This window comes from Tenrec ecaudatus, chromosome X (assembly GCF_050624435.1).
Source record: "Tenrec ecaudatus isolate mTenEca1 chromosome X, mTenEca1.hap1, whole genome shotgun sequence".
NCBI classification, from domain to species: domain Eukaryota; kingdom Metazoa; phylum Chordata; class Mammalia; order Afrosoricida; family Tenrecidae; genus Tenrec; species Tenrec ecaudatus.
In genome coordinates, this window is record NC_134548.1 from 46,500,073 (window position 1) to 46,525,009 (window position 24,937).

At 43.6% G+C, this 24,937-nt stretch overlaps 1 pseudogene; it reads left to right on the top strand.

Annotated features, from left to right (window-relative positions):
* The first annotated feature begins 8,333 nt into the window (after positions 1–8,333).
* On the top strand, positions 8,334–24,737 carry LOC142433314 (small ribosomal subunit protein uS2 pseudogene; annotated as a pseudogene).
* The last annotated feature ends 200 nt before the right edge of the window (positions 24,738–24,937 follow it).

A 24,937-nucleotide genomic window follows, 5' to 3' on the forward strand; every position in this document is an offset into this window, starting at 1 on the left:
TGATATGCGGAGTGGAGACCCAAAGCCCATCTGTAGGCAACTGGACATCCCCTTATGGAAGGGGAGGAGATGAGCCAGTCAGGGTGCAGTGTAGTAACGATGAAACATACAACTTTGCTCTCATTCTTAAATGCTCCCCCCCCACTATCATAGTCCCAATTCTATCTTACAAATCTGGCTAGACCAGAGGATGTACACTAGTACAGAGAGGAACTGGAAACACAGGGAATCCAGGGCGGATGATCCCTTCAGGCCCAGTGGTTAGAGTGGCAATATCAGGAGGGTGGAGGGAGTGTGGGGTGGAAAGGGGGAACCAATTACAAGGATCTACATATAACCTCCTCCCTGGGGTAGGGGCAACAGAAAAGTGGGTCAAGGGCAAGGGCGGACAGTGTAAGATATGACAAAATAATAATTTATAAGTTATCAAGGGTTCATGATGGAGGGGGTAGTGGGAAGGGAGGGGAAAAATGAGGCGCCAATGCCCAGGGCTTAAGTGGAGAGCAAATGTTTTGAGAATGATGAGGGCAATGAATATACAAATGTGCTTTACACAATTGATGCATGCATGGATTGTGATAAGAGTTGTATGAGCCTCTAATAAAATGATTTAAAATATAAATTGCAGACAAATTGATGCATTTGAATTATGCGAAGAAAATTAAAAGTACCTGACTGTCAGAAGAACAAATTATCTTGGAAGAAGTTCAGCCAGAAAGTTCTAAAATGCAAGGATGGCAAGATTTTGTCTCATGTAATGTGGACATTAGGAGAAGCCAGTCTCTGGAAAAGGACATCATGCTTGGCAAAGTAGAAGGTGAGCAAAAAAGAGAAAGACCCTCGAGACTGCTTGACAACATGGCTGCAACAATGGCATCCAATATAACCGCATTTGTGAAGCTGGGACAGGACCAGGCAGTGTTTCCTTCTGTTGTGCACAGGACTTCTATGAGTTGGAACCAATTTGACAGCACCTAATGACAACAACAACTTCATTTAACTTAATGTTCTCCAAGTTCACCTACATTATGAGGTGCCTTACAGACATCTATTATTCTTTTGATGTACACAAGCATCTTATTTTTAGAGGTCCTGAGGTAGTTAGTTTATTGTGCCAACCTGGCTGATAAACACATGTGGGGTTGTTGAAGGGTGGAGAGATATATGGCTCAGTGAGCCTTGCCTTTCTAGTCCTCGGGTCTCTTGCTTTATGATGGTCGAACCAGGGTGCAGCTGCCTTAGCCAGTTCCCTGCTTCAGCTGGCAAGGCTCACTTCCTGCAAGACTTCTCCCCGAGGAGAAGCCACATGGACCTACCCTGGGTACTGGAGCAGCCCCGTGGAGACCCCTGCCAGCATTGAGATGCATACACATTCACTGACTCGACTTTCCTCCTGCAGTCGGCATCATTGTGTGTATTTTGTGAGCTGGAGGAGGACTTTGTGGATTGGTGTGGGACATATGGGTTAATGTTGGGCTTGTGGGCTTGGGCCGCACTGGGTTGGGATGTTTTCTTGATGTACATTTAACCTTTATATAAAACTCTGCCTTATACATGAGTTTCTGTGGATTTGTTTCTCTAAAGTACCCAGACTAACACAGATCCCATTCAACTATCTTGTCTTTTGTTGTTTGTGTTTTCCATTATGTTTGATAGTGTAATTTTGCCTTATTAGGGCCCCTTAGGGGAGCCTGGTGGCAATAGTGGGTTAGACATTGGACTGATAACTGCAAGATCAGCAGTTCAAAACCACCAGCTTCTTTCAACAGAAAGATGAAGCTTTGTATTCTCAGAAAGTTACAGTCTGGAAAACTCACAAGCATGGTTCCACCTTGTCCTATAGTGTTATGAGTTGGAATTGACCCAATGGCAATGAGTTTTGAGATTAGTGGCCCCAAATTTGTCCCCATTTCCCCCTTGATCTTTACAGTTCTTTCTAGGTTTTACATTTAGATCTTTGATACATCTTGAGTTTCTTTTTACATATAGTGTGAGATATGGGTCCTAATGTCATTGTTCTGCGAATGGGTGTCCAGGTTTATCATCATTGTTTGTTAAAGAGACTATCTCTTCCCCGCTTCATGTGATTTGGATCTTTGCCAAAGATCAACTGTTTGTATGGATTTACCTCGGGGTTCTCAATTCTGCTCCATCTATAATTTCCTTGTCTTTCTCCTGTGGAGTGGCTGGCGGGTTAACCCATTGTGCCACTAGGGCTCCTTTATGTGCTTTGAATGTGGACACTAGTGAACTAAATCAAGATGTCTCCAGGTCTTACATAGCAATTGATGACATTTTCAGACTTCTGATCCAGAATTGCATCAAACCTATTAGATTTCTTGGGTGGGAAATACCTCAGTTCTTGGTTTAGCATGAGCAAGAATTCACACCCGGTTTGTGTGAATTCACAAGCCTGGTTTGTGATCCAACCAAGTGGGCACAGGACAGGAGCCGAAGGGCAAAGAAGAAGCAGAGTCTCACGGTCAAGGTAATTTGAGGTCTCTGGCTGCGAGGTGTGGTCGAAGGTATTGATTGACCTCCTTTGACTGAATTAAGCCCACCTGAGCCTAGTTTGGGCTGCCCAGCTAGTCTTTATGGCTGGCTAAGGGCTCTCCTGATTCGCTTCCAACCTCCTATAGGGGGCTATCCGGCATGGAGAGGGACAACCCCGTCTCTGTTTCTTGCTACCTAACAAACTCAAATTAACAACATAAGACTGAATATATTAAATAATTACTCTGAAGCTTCTTAGGAGTCCTGGTGGCACTGTCAGGTAAGCATTGCAATGATAACCACACGGCTGGAGAACCTATATAGCAGTGGTTCTCAACCTGTGGGTCGTGACCCCTTTGGGGGGTCAAATGACCCTTGCACAGGGGTCACCTGCTTCATCACAGTAGCAAAATTACAGTGATGAAGTAGCAACGAAAATCATTTTATGGTTGGGGGGTCACCACAACACGAGGAACCGTATTAGGAAGGTTGAGAACCACTGCTATATAGGGTGACTATGAATCGGAATTCACTAAATGGCAATGGGTTTGGCTTGGTTTAATTGGATGGAGTTGATATGAGAATATTGCTAATGTCCAAGGATCTTTTTCCTAGGTATTAGAAATCATTTTCCCCTCTATAAATGTAAGCATGAGTAAATAATAGCACTAGGTTAGCAACAAATATCCTATGCTAGTTTCCTCATCTCCTGATTCTTGATGTTCGAGTAGCCCATATGTCACACCTTGGTTATTTGCCTCTTACCTTTGGCCTTTATTCCCACCTAGATGGATTAACAAATGTATGATAGCATTGAGCTGGACCCAAGGCTGAATATTAACTGATTTATCTCTTCCACCTGATACTTCCCTTGTAAGATCTTTAGTCCAAATCTGTGCTTCTGTGGTATAATCATTTAACTTTTATTTTTGTACTTCAAATAGGGTTAGAAGATATTGTGACACATGTCATGTTAAATATATTCATAATATTTTAAATAGTTCCACCCCTGGATTCCAAGAAACACCAACATGACTCTAAGTGTAAATTTTCAAAGCTGAATGGCTCTTGGCGTTCTCTCTGCAGCTCCAGGAGGCATCGTGCCATTGTTAAAACTGACTGTTGTGTTTATATTCCTCATAATAGTGCTAACATTACCCACTATATTTCCCATATGCAACATACAATATCAAATCTCAATAAATCTGTTCTTTCTTTGGTATTTTAAATAGGGTTTAGTTCTTAAGGTGAATGGTGGAAGAACATAAATTTTCCTTGGCTTCTTTCACCTTTATAACTATAAAATGTTTTTAGTTAATCAAGTGTTGGATTTCAATGGAATGTTGTGTACCCAAACCTACTTGTCCTACAGAGAAACTTAGTCACTTGTGGTGCTTTTTAGCAAAGAAATGTGTAACTTTGTGCCCTTTGCTATGTGAGTATTGGCTCATGTCCTTTAGCTGGCTAAGGAGTTTCTCAAATTTGACCTAAACCTTCCACTAATGAAACCCCCAAATGACTCACCCTGAAGAGGAGACCTACAGGCATGGCAAGATTAAGAAAATTGATGTGCCATAAAATGGCAGGGAAACAAAGTAAACAACAGGAAGTGAAGCCCTTGCAGAAGAAAGGTTACTCCATTTGTAGGATATCACTGCCTCCTAGTGGAAGCTTAATCAAAAGGGGGAAATGTGGCTGGGGAGGCTAAAACCAATACAGATGTTCCATAATTCATTCTGGAAAGCCTGGCTACTACATGGTTTCACAGTGCAGAAGTTTAAGATGATTACTAACCTGGCTTTTAGAAATAGTAATTAGCTTATTTCTGTAGACTTATGTATCATTAACATGTCCTGCTTTTTAACTCCTGCATTCTAGACAGATAGCAGACATGCTACCCCCCCTTCCCCCCCACCCCCTTACTGTCCCGCCCTGTAAAACACGCTGCAACATTTGTCTTCTTTTTAAAATCATTTTATTGGGGGCTGGTACAACTCTTATCACAATCCATTCATCCATCCATTGTGTCAAGCACATTGCAACATTTAGCTTCTTAAGCAAACTAACATTTCGAGAAGAAAGGATTTCAAAGAATGTGCTAATGAACCTCTGAAAAATTGGCTAAAATTGCCCAGGCTTCTGGGGCTCTCTTTCTTTCTCTCTGACTATGTAAACCCCCAGTGTGACCACGTTTCTTTGGAACATGCAATTTAGGTTGTGTGCTTCCCAATCTGAATAGTTGATCTAATAATAAGTCTCCAGTATTATTTGTACCTTGATTTCAATTCTCAGAAATTCTTTTACACTAACAATTTGAGTAAGTGGCAGGCAAACTGGCCTATGAAAGGGGCAAGGTGTGCAAGCCCTCCTCACTCTTATTGCTAACTGCATGGTAAAGCTCACTAGGGATCCACTTCCCAGTTAGCAGTGACTCCACGCCTCGCCTTCCCACATTGCCATTTCTCTCACTCTGTATCTCCCTGGAACTAGTAACAAATTAGGACAGTATCTTTCTTCAGGAAATCTTTCTCTGACCACCAGCCACCCAGAACCAGGGCTACACAACACAAATGTGTACCGACAATTCCTGCTGTCTCATTGATCTGCGGGTTTACTGATGCTATACAGTGGTTCTCAACCTGTGGGCTGCGACCCCCTTGGTGGGGGGGGGCGGGTCAAATGACCCTTTCACAGGGGTTGCCTGATTTATAACAGTAGCAAAATTACAGTGATGAAGTAGCAACAAAAATAATTTTATGAGCTGCAGCTCAGAGAGAGGGACATGTCTGATCACATCCTGGCCCACCAAGCCTTGAGAACGATATCCCCACTCAGAGCAGCTAATCCATAGAGAAGACCATATGGCTGGCCCCATTATGAGACATGACATCCCGCACTGACCCATAGACTTACAGGGGACAACACTGGAAACACAGTGTGGGAATTAAGCCCAATCTGATCCCACCATACCGAGGCAAAACACCAAGGACGTGCAACAAAACAGCAAGGGGAACAGAGTAACAAAGTCTCAAAGGAATACCAAATAGACTTTGGGGCCAGGGCATGGCACCCCATCAGACTCGACCAGAAAACACTCCTAAAGGTCAACAAACAGTCCTTGAACTATTTACAGGCTTTTCTTTCTTTTTTTTGTCATTGTTTTTTTTCTTGTTGTTTTGTTTTCTTTTGTTGCTTTGCTTTGCTCTGTCTTGTTTTTGTGCATGTTATTATCTCCGCAGGTCTGTCTAAATAAGATAGGCTAGATGAACGATCTGGAGTTGAAAACACCACACCGACAGTTCCAGGGAGACATTGGAGGGGGAAGGGTGGGAAAGAAAGTGGTATTAACAAACCCAGGTCAAGGGACCAACAAATGATCCAAATCGGTGGTGAGGAGGGTGTAGGAGGCCTGGTAGGGCGTGATCAAGGGTAATGTAACTGAGAGGAATTACTGAAACCCAAATGAAGGCTAAGCATGATAGTGGGACAAGAGGAAATAGAGGAAAGAACAAGGAGGCAAAGGGCATTTATAGAGGTTTAAATAAATATGTAAATATATTTATATATGAGGATGGGGAAATAGATCTATGTGCATATATTTATAGGTTTAGTTTTAAGGTAGCAGATGGACACTGGGCCTCTACTCAAGTAGTCCTTCAATGCAAGAATACTTTGTTCTAATACCCTGGCATTGCGTGATGCTCACCTTCCCAACATGATTGCTGAAGACAAAATGGGTGCACAAGCAAATGTGTTGAAGAAAGTTGATGGTGCCTGACTATCAAAAGATATAGCGTCTGGGGTCTTAAAGGCTTGAAGGTAAACAAGCAGCCATCTAGCTGGGAAGAAACAAAGCCCACATGTAAGAAGTAAACCAGACTGTGTAGAAGCACACCAGCCTGTGTGATCACAAGTTGTCAAAGGGATCAGGTATCAGGCATCAAAGAACAAAATATCAAATCATTGTGAATGAGGGGGAGTACAGATTGGGGACCCAAGAACCATCTGTAGGCAACTGGACATCCCCTTACAGAAGGGTCACAGAGAGGAGATGAGCAAGTCAGGGTGCAGTGTAGCAACGATGAAACAGTTCCTAAATGCTTCCTCCCCAACCCCCACTATCATGATCCCAATTCTACCTTACAAATCTGGCCAGATCAGAGGATGTACACTGGTACAGATAGGAACTGGAAACACAGGGAACTCAGGACAGATGATCCATTCAGGACCAGTGCTGAGAGTGGCTGAGAGTGGTAGGGTAGAGGGAAGGTGGGATAGAAAGGGGGAACCGATTACAAGGATCTAGATATAACCTCCTCCGTGGGGAATAGACAACAGAAAAGTGGGTGAAGGGAAATGGCGGACAGTGTAAGATATGACAAAATAATAATAATTTATAAATTATCAAGGATTCCTGAGGGAGAGGGGAGTGGGGAGGGAGAGGGGAAAATGAGGAGCTGATACCAAAGGCTCAAGCAGAAAGCAAATGTTTTGAAAATGATGATGGCAACAAATATACAAATATGCTTGACACAGTGGATGTATGTATGGATTGTGATAAGAGTAGTACGAGCCCTCAAAAATGATTTTTTTAAAAGAAAATGATTTTATGGTTGGGGGTCACCACAACATGAGGAACTATATTAAAGGGTCACAGCATTAGGAAGGTTGAGAACCACTGCTTTAGAATAACCCATTTGCTAAAACCAGAAAGAATACAAGCTACCAGACTGACAGGTAAGGTCTGGGAGAGGTCCCAGCAGGAGGCTTCCAATTGTCCTAGGGGATGTGTTGCTCCCTCTCCCAGTCTGAATGTTCTCACCTATCTCAGAAACTCCAGAGAGAGCACTCTAAGGTCAGGAGTCACCTGGTCATGGGAAACAAAATGAGTAACATGAGTAACAAAACATGAGTCACCTGGTCATGGGAAACAAAATGAGTAACATGCCCCTTCACTTCCTGATGTCTATTGCACCAGGTGTAGGGTCTGCATAGCCCCCACTTGCCTGGCTATTTTAGAAAGCAAAACAAACAAACCAAACACACTGCCATGGAGGCAATGTCAACTCATAGTACCCCTATCTATAGGGCAGGGTAGAACTCACTGCCCCTCAGAGTTTGAGACGGTAGCTGTTTATGGGAGTAGAAAGCCTTGTCTTTCTCCATCACAGCGGCTAGTAGCTTAGAACTGCCTACCTTAGAGATAGCAGTCCAATGTGTAACACTTCACCACCAGGGCACCCCTTAGAAAGGCAAGGAGCACCTTAATTGCTTGGGCTGTTTTCAGGAACCAGGTACAAATGATCAAACCTGTCTCTTTGTCTCACAACACATCAACATGTATTTTCTAAGAACGAGGACATTTCCTTAGCCACAATGCCATGACCCAAACCCAGAAATGTTTCACTGAGATAATATAGCTACTTTAAATGAACTTTATAGGCAGTGGCCAGAGGTCCAGACAGCCAGGGGAGGGTCTGGCTCACTGTCTTCAAGAACCAAGGGTCAAAAAAAAAATAGACTTTATATGGAAATTTTTCTCGTTTTAAAAAAATCATTTTATTGGGGGCTTGTACCACTCTTACTTTATATGGAAATTTCAACAGTTGTCAAGAACAATTTTTATGGCAGTTATCCCCCCCCCACCCCAACCATGGGTAGAAAATAAGGTTTCTGGGTTATGGATTGCTACCATTTGATCACATTACTAAAACACTACATCTGTGACCTGAATTGGCTTTCATGTTTCCAGGTGGATTCGTCTCCAAATGTCTTACTTTTCAAGTGCAAGAATCAGATGAAGTCTGAAACCTTGTTTGTTTGAACCGTGTGTTGTGGCCATGGCGACCGTGGGAGGGTCAGGAGAATCCCAGCCAGCAGATCGCTGCACTTGGGTAACCATGGAAGGGCGCAGCACAGACATGCAGCACGGGTTACCGGAGAACAAGATGATGCTGAAGATAAACAGTCTTCCTTTCATTTGGACAGGGTTCATGTGAGTCAGCTTCAAAACGCTGCTCCGGTTCTGCCTGGGTGGTTCGATGGTCAGCTTTTTAATGGACATTTGTTTGGCTGAATGTATCTGACCCGGCATCAACACCGTAATAGCTTCCAGGGAGACAGATTTTTATGGAGCTAACCAGTCCAATAGGATTGTGGGAATGTGGTTGCTGCAGATTGACAAACAGATACAGAGATGCCTCAAATGAGTTTGTGGTGAACTGTGGCCATTTTGAGACCTCATGGGAGAACAGGAAGTGAAGAGTTCTCATGTTGAGTTCATTAAGTCTCTCAACCCGATTGCCTAATTAGTACCTTTGGAAATATGGGCTACCATGGAGTGTGCTAAGCAAACCTGTCAGGATGGGCCGTGTTATGCTATGGTAGCAAATAACTCCGAAAGCTTAGTTTCTGTTCTGCTCAGGTCCATCGTGGGCTATTTAGGGGCTCCACTTCAGGACACTGCTGTCCACACACAAGGCTTGCTGCCACAGGGGAGAACCTGAGCGCCTCACATATCAGTCTTCAGTGCTTCTGCCCAGATGTGACTTACATCACTTCTCCCATTTCACTGGCCAAAAAAGGTACGCGGTCACACTTGAACTTCACACAGGTAGGGAAGAATGGCCCTTCTTGTGTGCTCAGAAGAGGAGAACTGGGAATACTGGTGGTACTATTCAGAAGCACTAGTAGCTCCAATTGGGAGCTCATCTTCTAGACTCCAGCCTGGGCTCTCAGACCTGCTGGGAGAAAGACTTGAGGGAAAAACCTGGGGAGAACCACCAGACTCAGTTGTTTTCTCCAGCACCCCAATTAGGCTTCTGAATACAGTACTCAGTCATGGGAATGCTATGACCTCATTACGTTGGTTCTTTCAAGAAGGGAGAGAGAAATTGTAGTGACCCGAGGCTCATATTTTTACCTTTGAAAAATATTTTCCATGTAAATACTCAAAGTGCAATATTCATATTCTAGAAGCTTGAGCGCTAGAGACAGATTCCTTCTCACTAACTCCATGGCTGTTTCTGAGAGGTCTCCTGAGGTGGTTTAACAAGGAAGAGGCTGTTCTCCAAGTCCAACCCCTTCTTTGTCAGACCACCACAATGCTGCCCTCTAGCGGACATTGTCTGCTGGGCACAACTACCCTGACCTCAAGGAAGGTGACCCTATTCTTCTTCCCTTTGCTTCTCTGGCTCAAGGCTCTTCTCTTCACCCGCTGACAGCAAAATAGAATAGCAGACTGAGAAGTAACTGAGACTTTAATGAAGGGTTGGATCTAATGGAAGAGACAACTTAAAACAAAGAAACAAACCCCCCTCCAACTCACTGCCTTCCAGTTGACCCATAACAACCCTATAGGGCAGGGTAGAACTGCCCCTGTGGGTTTCCAACCCTGTAACTTTTCTTTTCTTCGGTTTTATTGGCACAGAATCCATACATCATACAATGCAGTCGTTCGATCATGTCAAGAAGAATCGTACAGTCATTACCACAATCAATTCAGAACATTTTCTCCCCCCCCCCATGATTAAATCACCTTTAAAATGAGTTGTGTAATCACATTCAGTTCTAATGCCCCCTCCCCCTCCCGTCTTCACTGTTTACTCCTGAAATCCCCGCCCCCCCTCTCACCTTCACCCTACATCCCCCACAAACCCTGGCATCAGTCAGTATCTCTATGCATATGCTCCTCCTGTGCGCCACAAACTGGGGAACCCAACAGAAACAATAAAGACGAAAATGAAATGAAGCGGTAAAGAGAAAATAATGGTACTATAAAGATAAAAATACCAACAATGAGCAAGAAAGAAAAGACCTCCATCAATATTTGAAAAGGCGGGGAAGGAATTTTTGTCATGGAACAAGCACCTAGAGCAAACGCAGGCTGGGTCCAGAGGGAGGTCAACTGACCCAGCATCAAGTTTGATCCAGCCTAATCAGGATGACAGTGATCTCTGACAGTAAGGCCTTTCCACACCCTTGTCTGTGGCTAGAGGGGGTCTGCCAGCGGCTGGACTGTAACTTTTTTCCCCTTCAGGGTATTAGGACTTTATTTTTTGTTTGTTTTAGTTTTCTTTTTTAATTAATTGTGATTAATATATATCAAATCATTCCATAGTTCGTGGATTATAGCTCTTTATTGGAGTAGAAAGCCTCGTCTTTCGCCAGGGGAGCTGCTTGTGATTTTGAAATGCAGTTCTTGTGGTTAGCAGTCCAGCGCTTAACCACTATTGCCACTAGGGAGAAGGAGTAAAGAAAACGGAACAACTGACTGCTTTTGGCAGAACTCCCAGCTTTGCCATCCTCACGGAGTCCTCTGAGTCTGGGCTGGCTTAACAGCCCCCAGCCTACCCACAGTGGAAATGCTATGGCCTCGCGAGACCATGGCTATGAGACTCCGAGCCGGCCTCAGGAGCATTCTCCACAGAACCACACACACAGCCGCGCCCGTGCTCCTTCTGCTTGCTTTCCAAGCCCTGCTTCAGCCCACTTCCATGTGGCCTAACAAAATCACTGCTCAGAACTTCCCCAGACAGACAGGCATTCTGTGGGCACTTAACAGCCTTCAGTTGCCCAGAGTAATATAGTATTTCTCTCCAAAGGAGCACCCTATCTAGAAGACGTTGCTCTGATTACAAAAAAGGCAGTTACTTCTTCCGTTTAAAGTGTACGTGTTTGCCTCATGTTTTCTTTGGAAAGATATGCCTATTTCAGATTACAGTGAAACCTCCCCAAACTGGAACCTGTGTAAGGCAGAAAGCTGTCAGAGAAGGGAAATTAGAATAATTTCCACTAAAAGGAGTGGAAAATTTGCAAGACCCAGAAAAACAAGGCAGGCCTGTCAAGTTCTGGCGCTCTGTTCAGTTGCCCATCTGAGACTGGGTCAGGTCTCCCAAGAGAAAGCTGGCTTGCTATTTGCACTGGGCGTGTTGATTTCACAGAGCCCAAGACAGTCTTGCCCAGAGGCCCGCCAGTGGGCAGGGAGCAGGAGCCAGTTGGGACAGTAAATGAGTTTCCCAGGCTCTCAACGTCTGGCAGCCCTGTGTTGGCCCCGAGCTGCCTACTTGCCCAGGGAGAGTGTATGCATCTGCTAGCTTTCTTGAGTGATGATTATGTGTGGGCCAAGGGGCAAGAGGAACTAGATGTCTTGTGGTCAGTGCTTTCAGGAGAAAATGGGGGCACAAGAGTCATATCAGGGGAGGTATTTTTGCTTTGTTTTAACAGCAGAAACACACACATTCATGTACTCACACACTCATTCACTTGAGCTGGCCTGATTTGAGGAGACTACTATCTGTCTATTTCTCCTTTCCCTAAGTCTGTGGTCTACGGATCACTTTGGTTTTTCAATTTAATTTAGTTTTTTTTAAAAACAGTTTCATTGACACATTATGTACATATCATATAATTGAATAATTCGCTCATATCAAGAAGAGTTGTACAATTATCACCACAATCAATTTTAGAAATTTTCTTCTTTCTTGTACTCGCTATTAGCTCTCCAATTCTCCCCAACCTCCCCTGCCACGCCTCCAAGAAACCATTAATCTAGTTACTGCTTCTATAGCTTTACCTACCTTGGATTTCGTATACAATAAAACATACAAAACAATAACGACAGCAAAGCTGATGATAATAACAAAGTAAAACAGGAGAAACCTCACTCAAAAAGAAAATAGAAAAGATCGAAAACTAGAACGACTTTACAATGGGTCAAAAGGGAGAATAAATGACAACGTGTTAAAGTGAAACCCAACTGCATCTGCATTATCACTTTCCAATCAAGACCCCTTTGGTCTCTGCCCCCCTGTGGCCAAGTCTAGAGTGAAAACTACATTATGTCCTGGCCGACTTCAGCTCCTGAATGCGAGTTATTTCTTCTATGTGTGTTCTAGTCAAGGAGCATTTAAAAGCACTTAGACGAACTGCCATTTTAAAGGGAGTTCCCTTGACACTTGGCTAACTTTGATCACTCTGGTCCTGAATGTAGAAAAGGCGAGCTTTGTTCACCATCCGACTGACGGAAACCCCGGAGCCTCCTCTCTAGGTTTTACCTGAGCTGTTTCCAGTGGTCTAGCAAGAGCTGTTTCCAGTGGTCTAGCAAGTTACCTCAGAGCCCAAGTTACCACAGCTATTCCCAAACCATTAGTAATAGTTGCAACAATATTAAAATCTTTTAATAACAAAGAAGATGAGAAATTGGAGTGTGCATCACTAGGAAAAGTATGATTTCATTAAACTTGATTGATTTTTTACCTTGAACATTGAAACCCTCTAAGCCTCAACAGAAGGAGCCTTGGTGGTGCTGTGGGTTAGGCTGCTAATCACAAAGTCAATAGTTCGAATTCACTAGCTGCCCTTTGGAGAAAGCGGAGCTTGTTTGCTTCCATAAAGATTTATAGTTTCAAAAACCCTATGTAGGGTCGCTGTGATTCAGAGTCAACTTCATGGCAGTCAATTGGTTAAAGCCTCAATAGGAGTGCTGGTAGTGCAATGGTTAAACACTTAGCTGTTCACCCGAAAGTTGGCAGTTCAAACCCACCACCGGTGTCACAGGAGAAAGACTCAGGGTTGTCTTCCTATAAAGATTACAGCCTTAGAAACGATCTTATAGGGTTACCAGGAATTGAAAGTGATCTGGCAGCACCTAACAACAAGCCTCGAAGATAGAAGGAATACACAGAGTCACGGCACCAAGAAGAACATTGCATATGATCAAGAACCAATGGTATTGAAGGAAGAAGTCTAAGCTACACTTGTGAAAAATAAAGCTCCAGCAAGTGATTGGCTAGCAATTGAAATGTTGCAACAAACTGATTCAGTGTGGGAGAAACTCACTTGTCCGTGCCAAGAATTTGGAAGATAGGTACCTGGCTAACCCACTAGGAGACATCCATATTTGTGCCTGCTCCAAAGAAAAGTGATCCAACAGAATATGGAAATTTAAAAAATATATCATGAATAGCACATGCAAGTACAATTTCAAGTACAAAAATCAAGCAATGGTTGCAGCACTACATTGACAGGGAGCTGCCAACAATTCAGGCTGGATCCAGAAGAGGACATGGCACAAGGACCATCACTGGTGCTGTCAAATGGAGCTTGGCTGAAAGCAGAGAAGACCAGAAAGATGTTTACTTGTGTTTTATTGACTGTGCAAAGGCACTCCACGGGATGGCTCCTAACAAACTATGGATAGTATTGAGAAGATTGGGTATTCCAGAACATGTAATTGTGCTCCAGTGGAATCTGCACATGGACCAAGAGGCGTTGTTCACACCGCATAGTTTAACATAAGGAAAAGTATGTGTCAGGATCGTATCCTTTCACCATACTTATTCAATCTGTAAAATAAGCAAATAATTGGAGAAGCTGGACTACATGAAGAGAATGTGCATCGGGATTAGAGGAAGGCATACTGAAAATCTGTGATATGCAGATGACACACCATGCTGGCTGTAAGTGAGGACACCTTGAAGCACTTAGTGACAAAGATCAAGGACTGCAGCCTTCAATGTGGATTACAACTCAATGTAAAGAAAACCCCAAATCCTCACAACCGGACCAATGGACAACATGATGATCAACAGAACAAAGATAGAAGTCGTCAATGAGTTCATCTGGCTCCTTCTCATGGGCACAACAGTCATGAAACCAAACAATGCATTCTATTGGGTAGATCTGCTGCACAAGGTCTGTCAGGGGAAGCCAGCCCCTAACATATCATTACGGGTCCGGTAGGCACAACTGCACAGCGATAATAAGCAAAGATCATAGTAAAGTTATAGAGAGCATGAGAGATTGAAGAGAAGTATTGAAATAAATGGAGTCAGACATGATTCATGGTAGCATGCTCACCTCAGCCCTGCTTGGTCCACGTGGAGGGAGAGAGAGTTTAATGCTAGCCCAGGCTTTTTATCTTCTCTGGGGACATGCAAGCCCCCCAATTACAGGTGAGGACATACGGCACAGGAAGGGGCTGTGCTATAGGCAATACAGTAGTGAGAGGGGGTGGTCTAGGGACATACACACAATAGGAAGAGGAGGGATTGGGGGTATACATGTGACAAGATGGGCAGATCCTAGATTTAGGATGGCAGTTTAACTTTGACCTGTTCTCTGGATCTCCATAGGAACCATTTGCAGTAGGGTGTAAACCCCACCTACAGGAACCAAATAGATGACTTCAGGCATCCATTGTTCTTAACAGCAGGGAGTGGGGCCTACTGCAGTCTGGCAACTGATCGCCCCCAGGGAGGATGCCTGTGAGCATCTGACCTCCCCCGACAAAGGTCTCTCTAAAGTGCTCAGTAGCAAGCATGTCACTTTGAGGATGAAGATGCACCTGACCTCAGTCACAGTGTTTTCAATGGCTTCACGTGTGTGTGAAAGTTGGGTATATATGAAAGTGGAATAAGGACTATTGAAGAAGAATCGATGCATCTGAATTATGGTGCCAGTGAAGAAGAATATGGAAGGGACAGGAACTGCCAAAAGAGGAAACAGATCTATCTTGGACAAAGTACCGCCAGGCTGCTCCTCCGAAATGAGCATGGCAAGACTCATGTACTTTGGCCAGTTGTCAGGAGAGACCAGTCCCTGGAGAAGGACATCACGCTTGGTGAGGTGGAGGGGTAGTGAGAAAGAGGAAGCCCCTCGATGAGATGGATGGACACGGTGACTGCCACAATGGGCTCCAGCATAACAATAGTGAGGATGGTGTAGGACCAGGCAGTGTTTCCTTCGGTTGTACATCAGGTTGCTATGAGTTGGAACTGACTCGATGGCACTTAAGAAGAAAAGCAACAAGATGCTTCCATAATTAATTGTGTGTTGATTCGGTTATACACAAGACAGAGAGTTTAGGTGTACCTGATCACAATATAAAAATGTTTTTTTTCTTGCTTTAATTTGTATTCCAAACTTAAATTTTTCCCAAGCCACAGTTTTGATTCTTCGGTTTCTTCTGTGTAACCTCCTCTTCTGGTCTAGGAACAATTTGTTCCTTTTCAGTCAGGATCATTTCAATGTGGCAGGGGAGCTCAGGTATGGGTTGATCTGACCACGAACCCTAAGGCCAGCAGCGCATCTTCGGGGCCTTGTTCACCTGGATGTGCCCAATGACCAGAGGATCCACATCAGAACTCTTTAAGTTCAGCATGATTCTCTGCCTTTTTGAGCATGCGCAGAGAACATTCAGCACTCTTTTGGGGCACCAACCCTGGATGCAACCTCACTCTTTGGCCTGGGCACACCGACCAACTCCACCACTGTAACGTCGGAAGGGCACACACCGCTTCTGCTAAGTGACATCATTCAAATATTTGGTGGCTTTCTGGATGTGCATACCCTCGAGGGCCTGGGCAATTTCATGGGTGTACTTAAAATGAATCCAAAGATTCGACCTTCTTAATTTGCATGATTTTGTGGGTTTTTCTGGATCACGTGAGTGGCAAACCATTTTGGCAGATCATCGCTGGCGCCTACGGGCAGAGGAAGAGCAGCGGGTCCTGGGAGAATTCATGGGCACTCAACTTCTCGCTAAAAAAAAGATCTTTCACTATGGGTCACACCATGCTTATTTGAAAACTTATGTCATAGATCAATTTGATTTCTTAATTATTTTTTGTAGAATATGGAATCAAAAGTAAAGTTCAGGGCCCCGTTTTGTTTGTTTATTATTTTTCTCCCAGCAATTTTTTTTGCACCACCACCAAAAAAGTGAATGTATACCCTACTTAAAAATATAGTTAGCTAGAACCATGGAAGACTTCAATGATTACCTGCATGATTAGGAGTTAGTTTGAAATGAGGTGCTCTTCTATTGGGCTGAAAGCTGAGGGTGAAATGATAAGTGAAGAACAGGCAGCTAATGAGTACTGGCTCCCGTGGTGAGACTCTGCCAAGGCCCACAGAGCACTGATGGCTGTTTCATTTAATAAGTTCATGAGAATGCCTTTGAATGACCCACTTGGTATCTAGTAATGATACCTATCATTAACGTGCCCAATACTCTGGAATCAAAACAAAACAAAAGTAAGTGAAGATAGAGATTGTGATCACTTAGGATAATATTATACATACATCTGCCTTTCCAAATGTTCCTCATTTTATTCCAAAAGGCTGGTTTTTCTGAACTTCAATTGGTTATCATTATTGACTACCAATTGTATATCAAGTAATCAATGTCTTTGTCAGAAAAGGGCATCGTGTTTGGTAAAGTAGAGACCTAATGAAAAGGAGGGAAATCTTCAGTAAGATAGATTGACACAGTAGCTACCAAGGACTCAAACAACAACAATCACGAGGACGATGCGGGACCAGGTGACATTTCATTCTGTCATACATAAGATCCAGGAGTTGGAGCTGACTTGATAGTAACTAATAACAAAGGAGAGGGAATTTTGCCAGAACAACGACTTATACATTGCAAATACCCTTTCCCCCAATAATATAAGCAGTGACTACACTTGTGGATCTTGCTACATGGAATATATAGGAACCAACTGCACTCTATCTATGGGGAAAGACCACAGGGAAGCTTAATATCATCAGTAAAACAAGGCCAGGGATCGACTTTGGAGTAGACCTTTAATTGTTCATATGGGAGTTCTGGGTGAAGCTGAAGATAATATAAACAAGTGAATGAGAACCAAAATATGACCCTGAGAGCCAAAATATGATCCCGATAACATTCAGAGACCATCTCAGGAATATATTTGATGCACAGAACACTAATTACCAAAGACAAAAGGAGTTTTTTAAAATTTATTTTTAAAAATAATTTTATTATTTATTTTAAAAAAATAATTGTATTGGGGGCTTTTACAACTCTTATCACAACCCATCCATCCATCCATCCATGATGTCAAGCATATTTGTACATTTGTTGCCATCATCATTTTCAAAACATTTTCTTTGTACTTGAGTCCTTGGTATCAGCTCCTCATTTTTTCTCCTCCCTCCCCACCCTCCTTCCCTCATGAACCCTTGATAATTTATATATATTTTTTCATGTCTTCAGTGAGTGATGTCTCCCTTCACCCACTCTTCTGACAACAGGAGTTTTGAGAGGACACTAAGAACATCATACACGAAGAAAGCAAAGGTCATTTAAAAGACAGGAAAGAAAGAAAAAACCAAAGTAGCTGTCAGAAGAGACTCTGCAACTTGCTCTTGAATGTAGAGAAGCTAAATCAACTGGAAGAAGTGATGAAGTAAAAGAGCTGGACAGATTATTTCAAAAGGCAGTTTGAAAAGATAAAATAAATTATCGTGAAATGTGAAAAACTTGGGGTTAGAAAACCAAAAGGTAATGTTCAGTATTCCTCAAGTTGAAAGAAGAAGAAAAAAGACACCCCGAAGTCTCAAATTTCTATATTAAAGGGTTCTGTGAGCAAAATATTGAATGACGCAGGAAGCATACAAAGAAGATGGAAACTGGGGAAGAATGGCAAAGTGAATTATGGTCCATACACACAATGGAATGTTGTGCAACGCTAAAGCACAATGATCCATCTGCAAAGCACCGTCTAACATGGACAAAAACCTGGAGGACATAATGTTGAAGGAAATTAGTCACAAAAGGAGAAATATTGTATAACGCCACTATGAATTATGAAACATCAAGAGAAGGGTTTCACGTTAAAAGCAACATTCTTTAATGGTTACAGGGGTGGGGGGGGAGGGAGAGCGAAGTACTGGCTAGAGGGCAGGCAGATGTCAACTTGGGTGAAGAGGAAGGTAGCATACAATAAGAGGATATGGCACAAGGATGATCACTGTTGATGTCATGTGGATCTTAGCTAAAACCAGAGAATACCAGAGAGATGTTTACTTATGTTTCATTGACTATGCAAAGGCATTCAGCTGTGTGGATCCTAACAAACTGTGGATAGCATGTAGAAGATTGGGAATTCCAGGACACCTAATTGTGCTCATGCAGAACCCGTACATGGATCAAGAGACAGTTATTCAATCTGAACAAGGGAATACTGCATAGTTTAAAATCAGGAAAGGTGTGCATCGAGGTTGTGTCCTTTCACCATGCTTACTCAATCAGTATGATGAGCAAATCATCTGAGAAGCTGGGCTATATGAAGAAGAATGTGGCATCAGGATTAGAGGGAAATTAACCACTTGTGCGATACAGATGGCAATCTGGCTTGCTGAAAGCAAAGAGAACTTGAGGGATTTACTGATGAAGCTCACAGACTGAAGCTTTCAATATGGATTGCAACTCAGTCTAAAGAAACCCAAAATCCTCACTAATGGATCGAAAGATAAAATGATGATAAGTGGGAAAAAGATTGAAATTGTCAAGGATTTCATTTTACTTTGAACCACAACCAACACATAGAGAAACAGTGGTCAAAATCAAATAATGGATGAAATCGGGCAACTCTATTGGAAAATATCTAAACAGGTTGAGGTACAGGCAGTCGGGAGGAGGTCAGACCAAATCCAAGGGGGTACATGTTAGCACAACACAAAGAAGGGGAAAGGTGAGGGAGGGGGAGAGAAAAATGTGGAGGGGGAAGGGAGAAAATGGCACGGGAGCAAGCAGGGCACGAACCCACCCAGGGAAAGAGTATTGTTTATGTCTCCACAGAATTGGGAGTGTGCATGCAGACCCCACCCACGGTGCTCCAAATCTTGAAGGCAACGTTACCACGTGGAGAAATGCATGAAACGATTAGGCTTCAGGACCAGCCGCAATCAGAGCCAAAGTGACCCCTCCCTATACATATGCACTACAGAGGACAACACTAAACCTACAGGTTGGGGAGAGGGGCCCACATGCTGCACACACATGGAAGCAAACTAAGAAGGAAAAAGAGAAAGGGGTGGTCTAGACCCCATATAAGCATACCGAGTCTGGAGGACAATGCCCCTGGGCAGACTTTGGGCCCCTGGGCAGACTTCGGGTCCCTGGGCAGACTTCGGGCCCCTTCCTCAATGCAAGAAAACAACCTGGCATTCTGTGATGCTCACCTTCCCAGCACAATCGCTGAAGACAAAACGGGTGCATAAGAAAATGTGGTGAAGGAAGTGGATGGTGCCTGGCTATCAAAATATATAGCATCTGGGGTCTTAAAGGCTTGAAGTTAAACAAGCAGCCATCTAGCAGAGAAGCAACAAGCCCACGTGGAAGAAGCACACCAGCCTGTGTGATCATGCAGTGTCACCGGGACTAGGTAACAGGTATTAAAAGACCACAAACAAAGAAAAAATATATTGTTGAGATTGTCGAGAATGAGGGGGGTCGGAGCAGAGACTCAAAGCTTATCTGTAGATATTGGGACATCCCCTCACAGAGGGGGTCACACAGAAAGGATGCATCAATTAGGGTGCACACAGTACTCCTCTGGTTTCTTGAAACTTCCTCACCCCCCACTATCATGACCCTAGTCCTGCCTTTCACTGTGGGCTAGACCAGAGCATGTGCACAGGTATGGATAAGACATATAAGCTCATGACACATGGAATCCAGGAACAGGAATGGGAGTAGCGATACCAGGAGGGCAGGGAAAAAGTGGGGAGTGGAGGGGAGAAAGGGAGAACTGATTGTGATGATTGACACATAACCACCCCCGCCCCAGGGGCGGACAAACAACAGAAGTCGTGGGGGAAGGGAGACAGCAGTTGGTGTAAGATATGAAAAAAATAATTTATAATTTATCAAGGGGCCACGAGGGTCGGGGGAATGATGGGGGGAAAAAGGAGCTGACACCAAGGGCACAATAGAAAATAAATGTCTAGAAAGTAATGATGACAACATATGTACAAATGTGCTTGATATAATTTATGTATGGATTGTTATAAGAGCTGTAAAAGCCCCCAATAAAATGGTTTTTTTAAAAGAAAGAGCTTTATATCAAAGAGCAATTGTGTATTAGGAAAACATCCTAGTCTAGCCAAGATCAAGTCCATAAGTCCAATATTAGCCCATAAGTCTGATATTAGTCCACAAATCCCTCTTTAGACTCACTTTAGCAATGATGATACAGAATGCAGGAAGATCACAGGCCAGTGGGTGCAAAATCATGTGGGTCCAATGGTGGTGGACACATCTCCAGGATTCTGGCTGCCATCAGTGTGACTCGAAGTGGCTCCTCAACAGGAAGATGAAGCCGAGAGAGTGGGTGTGGCCAGCATCTACGGAGAAAGAGAGAGGAAGCCATTTATCTTGGCTTCTATCTAATCAAATTGCAACTTGATTGACAGGCTAAATTCTACCCACACCTTCCTACAGGTGCCAAGTTGGCACAGAAAGCCCAACTATCACAGCGACCTATGTACAACAGAAGGAAATACTGCACAGTCCTGTACAATCTTCATAACTATTCTTGTGTTAGCCCATTGTTGCCGTTGCTGTGCCAGTCAATCTGTTTGAGGGGCTTCCTCTTCAAGTCACTGCCTTTTTACTTTACCAAGCATGATGTCCTTCTCTAGGGACTGGTCTCTCCTGACAACATGTCCAAAGTATGTGAGATGAACTCTTGCCTCTAAGGAGCACTCTGGTTGTACTTACTCCCAGACAGATCTGCCTTTTTTCTCCTGACAGTCCATAGGACTGTCTATATTCCTCGCCAGCACCATATTTCAAATCCATAGATTCTTACTTGGTCTTCCTTATTCAATGTCCAACTTTCACATACATATGAGGTGATTTACAATATCATGGCTTAGGTGCACCTTAGTTCTCAAAGTGACATCCTTGCTCTTCATCACTGTATTTCATTTTTAAAAATCATTTTATAGTTTATTAATTCTCTAGTGAAAAATCCACATGATCATTACAGATCAAGTCACTGCAGAATCTTTATTCTTTCTGTTATCCAGTCTCCAGCTCATTCTTTGCCCGCACCAGCGCTGGCCTTGGCAGCCCCCCTGACTTTCTTCATTCTAGTCTTTCATTCCTGGTGCTGTTTTCTTGAGGTCCCTTTCTTCTCATACAGGCATGTCTTGCAAGTCTGTGATTAGGTTCATTTTTCTTTGTATAATCCAAAGAACTGTAAACCATGCCAAAGCCACCACCAAAATAGGTTCTCAATCTAAATACAAAAGTGACATCTGGTGCCGTCATGTACACTTTGGTTAGTTTCTTATGAATTTCTGTCTTAGGCACTATCGCTTTCCCAGGGTGAAGGACATCAATTACCCCACCCCACTCCGCCCCCACCCATTGAAGTAGTTGGTTGGTTATGAACTCCCTGGTCCAGATAGTTACTGTGTCATTCATGATGGCGAAGGATGCTTAAGCAGCCGGGGGGTGGGGAGGGGAAGCTCTTCAACACTTTAAAGAGGTCTTGCTCATCAGACTTACCCAATACTTCATTTGATCTCTTGACTGCTGCTTCCATAAGCATTGAAAACTCCTTAGATATAGCCAAACACCTGGGGAGAATGAGTTGTTGGGCCTTGGGGACCAGTATCATAGTCTTGGAGGACACCAAGGTCAATTGGCATAACATAGTTCAGAGACACAATATTTAATGTCCTACTTTGTGACTAGCAACTAAAGTCTTAAAAGTCCATAATCAGCCATCTAAGGTGTAAAAATCAGTCTCTCCCCATCCAGTAGAAATAAAAATGATAAAAAAATGGAAGACATGGTAAGAGTCCAAAGAACCACACAAACATCAATATACATGATTCTGAGATCAGAAGAATTGGGTGGTGCCCGGCTAGCACTATCAACCACTCTGAAAAGTCTGAAAAGGAGCACATTAGCAGGGCCTAGACTGACTGGGAGAACAATCCGAATCCAAGTTCAAAGTCATAAAAGAGACCAGTCTTACTGGTTGGGTAGAGACAGTTGGTACCCCCCAAGACTATGGCCCTCTGTCATTCTTCATGTCTGCAACTTAACTCACCCACATATTAGAATAATCAACCGTTTAAGACCAAAAGGACAACATTTACTCAAGGACAAAGTTCAACAGATTAGGGAAGAGGGAGGAATGGAAACAGGAACCATAAGGAGGAAGTGGAATAAGTGAAGGTACATTGAGAGGATAGTAATGAAGAAGTTGAAGCAAAATATGTATGAATCGCTGAATATACAACCAATGATCTGGTATGTAACCCTTCATTTAATGCATAGTAAAAAGTTCTAATATACAGAGTTAAAAAGTAAAGATGTCACTTTGAGGACTAAGTTGTACTTGACCCAAGTCATGGTATTTTCAATCACCTCATCCGCGTGCAAATGATGGACAATGATTATGGAAGCGGAGTATAAAGAGAATGGATGCCTTTGTATTAGCGTTGGTGAAGCATATTGAATATACTACAGACTACTAGAAGAACAAACAAATCTGTCTTGGAAGAAGTACGGCCAGAATGCTCCTTAGAAACAGAGATAGTGAAATTTTGCCTCTTTTACGTTGGACATGTTTATAGGAGGGACCAGTTCCTGGAGAAGGACATCATGCTTGGGAAAGTAGAAGATCAGCAAAAAAGAGGAAGATCTTCGAAACGATGGATTGGCACAATGACTGCAGCAATGGGTTCAAACATAGGAAAGATGCTCAGGAAGGTGCGGGCCTCAGCAGGGTTTCATTCTGTCTTATGTAGGGTCGAGATGAGTTGGAAAAGACTTGACTCCACCCATCGACAACAACAATAACATTAACAAAACAACAACAATACTAACTCTCATCACTTAATTATCTCAAAAATCCTGCCATCGTGTTTCCCCTATTTTACAGATACAGAGACTAAGGTTTAGAGACTAAGTTATTTGGCCAAGTTTCACAGAAGTGACAAAACTAGAATTTTAAACCGCATGTCTAAACTTGCGACCCCACACACTTTCTAGTAAGCTGCTCTGTCACTAGATACTGAAGCACCATCTTTTATCTCTGGGAACTTTAAGCGAATAGCTGAGGTTCAGAGGAAATGACACAGAGCGAGAGAGAGAGAGAGAGAGAGAGAGAGAGAGAGAGAGAGAGAGAGAGAGAGAGAGAGAGAGAGAGCAAGACAGAACGAGAGAGTTTTTTTTTTTTTTCCAACTCCACCCTTCCGCTAACCCCCCTTTTGGGCCGGCTCTCCAGCGAGAGAGTTTTATTCACCGCCAGATGGACTAAAACATTGCGACTGAAACTCCAGATGCCTCTGGAAGACCTAGTTTTGCGTTGGGAGTGTTTCTTGCAGGCGTATGGCTCCTGTTACCTCGGAGCCTAAACCCACTCATGGGGCGCTCACAATCCATTCGCAGATCATAACCTCAGTAGTTGCAACCAGCATTAACAGATAAGAATGACAAAGGAGATGAAACACTTTGGCATCCAAAAGAATTATACACCACTACTAAGTGGGATTTATTGTAGGTATGCAGCATTGCTTTGACATTTGAAAACCAATCGGTACAATCCAGTAAGCTAAAGAAGGAAATATCATATGATCCTGTCGATAGATGCAGAAAAAGCATTTGACAAAAATTCCATATTAATATTAATCATCATAATAATAATACACTTGAAACCAGTTGTAAAAGGGGGAAATGGCTTTCTGCGCTACCCAGAGCAGGGTCCATACGGCGTTGTCCTGGTTCCCATCGTAACTTAAAAGGGAAACTTTAACAATGTCCGGAGCCCTTGACGTCCTGCAGATGAAGGAGGAGTTGGTCCTCAAGTTCCTGGCTGAGGGAACCCAGCTGAAGTTTGCTGCTGCTACCGGAGCTTCACGCCGGGAACCTTCACTAACCAGATCCAGGCAGCCTTCCCGGAGCCACGGCTTCCAGTGGTGACTGACCCCCACGGCTGACCACCAGCCCCCCGCAGAGGCCTCTTACGTTAACTTGCCCACCATTGCTCTGTGTCACACAGATTCTCCTCTGCGCTATGTGGCCATTGCCATCCCGTGCAACAAGGGCGCTCACTCAGTGGGCCTGTGCGGTGGATGCTGGCCCGGGAAGTTCTGCGCATGCGGGGCACCATCTCCCGCGAGCACCCGTGGGAGGTCATGCCTGATCTCTGGGTCTACAGAGACCCAGGGGAGATTGAAAAGGAAGAGCAGGCCACTGCTGAAAAGGCTGTGACCAAGGAAGAGTTTCAGGGCGAATGGACTGCGCCTGCTCCCGAGTTCACTGCGGCTCAGCCCGAGGTGGCCGCCTGGTCTGAGGGCGTGCAGGTGCCCCCACTCCCCCACGTTCTCAGGCCGCAACTGAAGACTGGTCCACAGCCCCCACCACTCAGGCCACCGAGTGGGTAGGAACAACCACTGAGTGGTCCTAAACGGTTCTTCCGTGGAGATTAGGTTGATGGGAAATAAAGACAAGTTTCTACAAAAAAAGGGGGGGAATTATCTCAAATGTTAAAGAGCATTTACAGGTAACATTCAGCTAATATCATACTCAATGGTGAAGGATTGAATGCTTTCTCCTTAGGATCAGGAACAAGATATGGATGTCTTATTTCACTACTTTTAAAAAAAA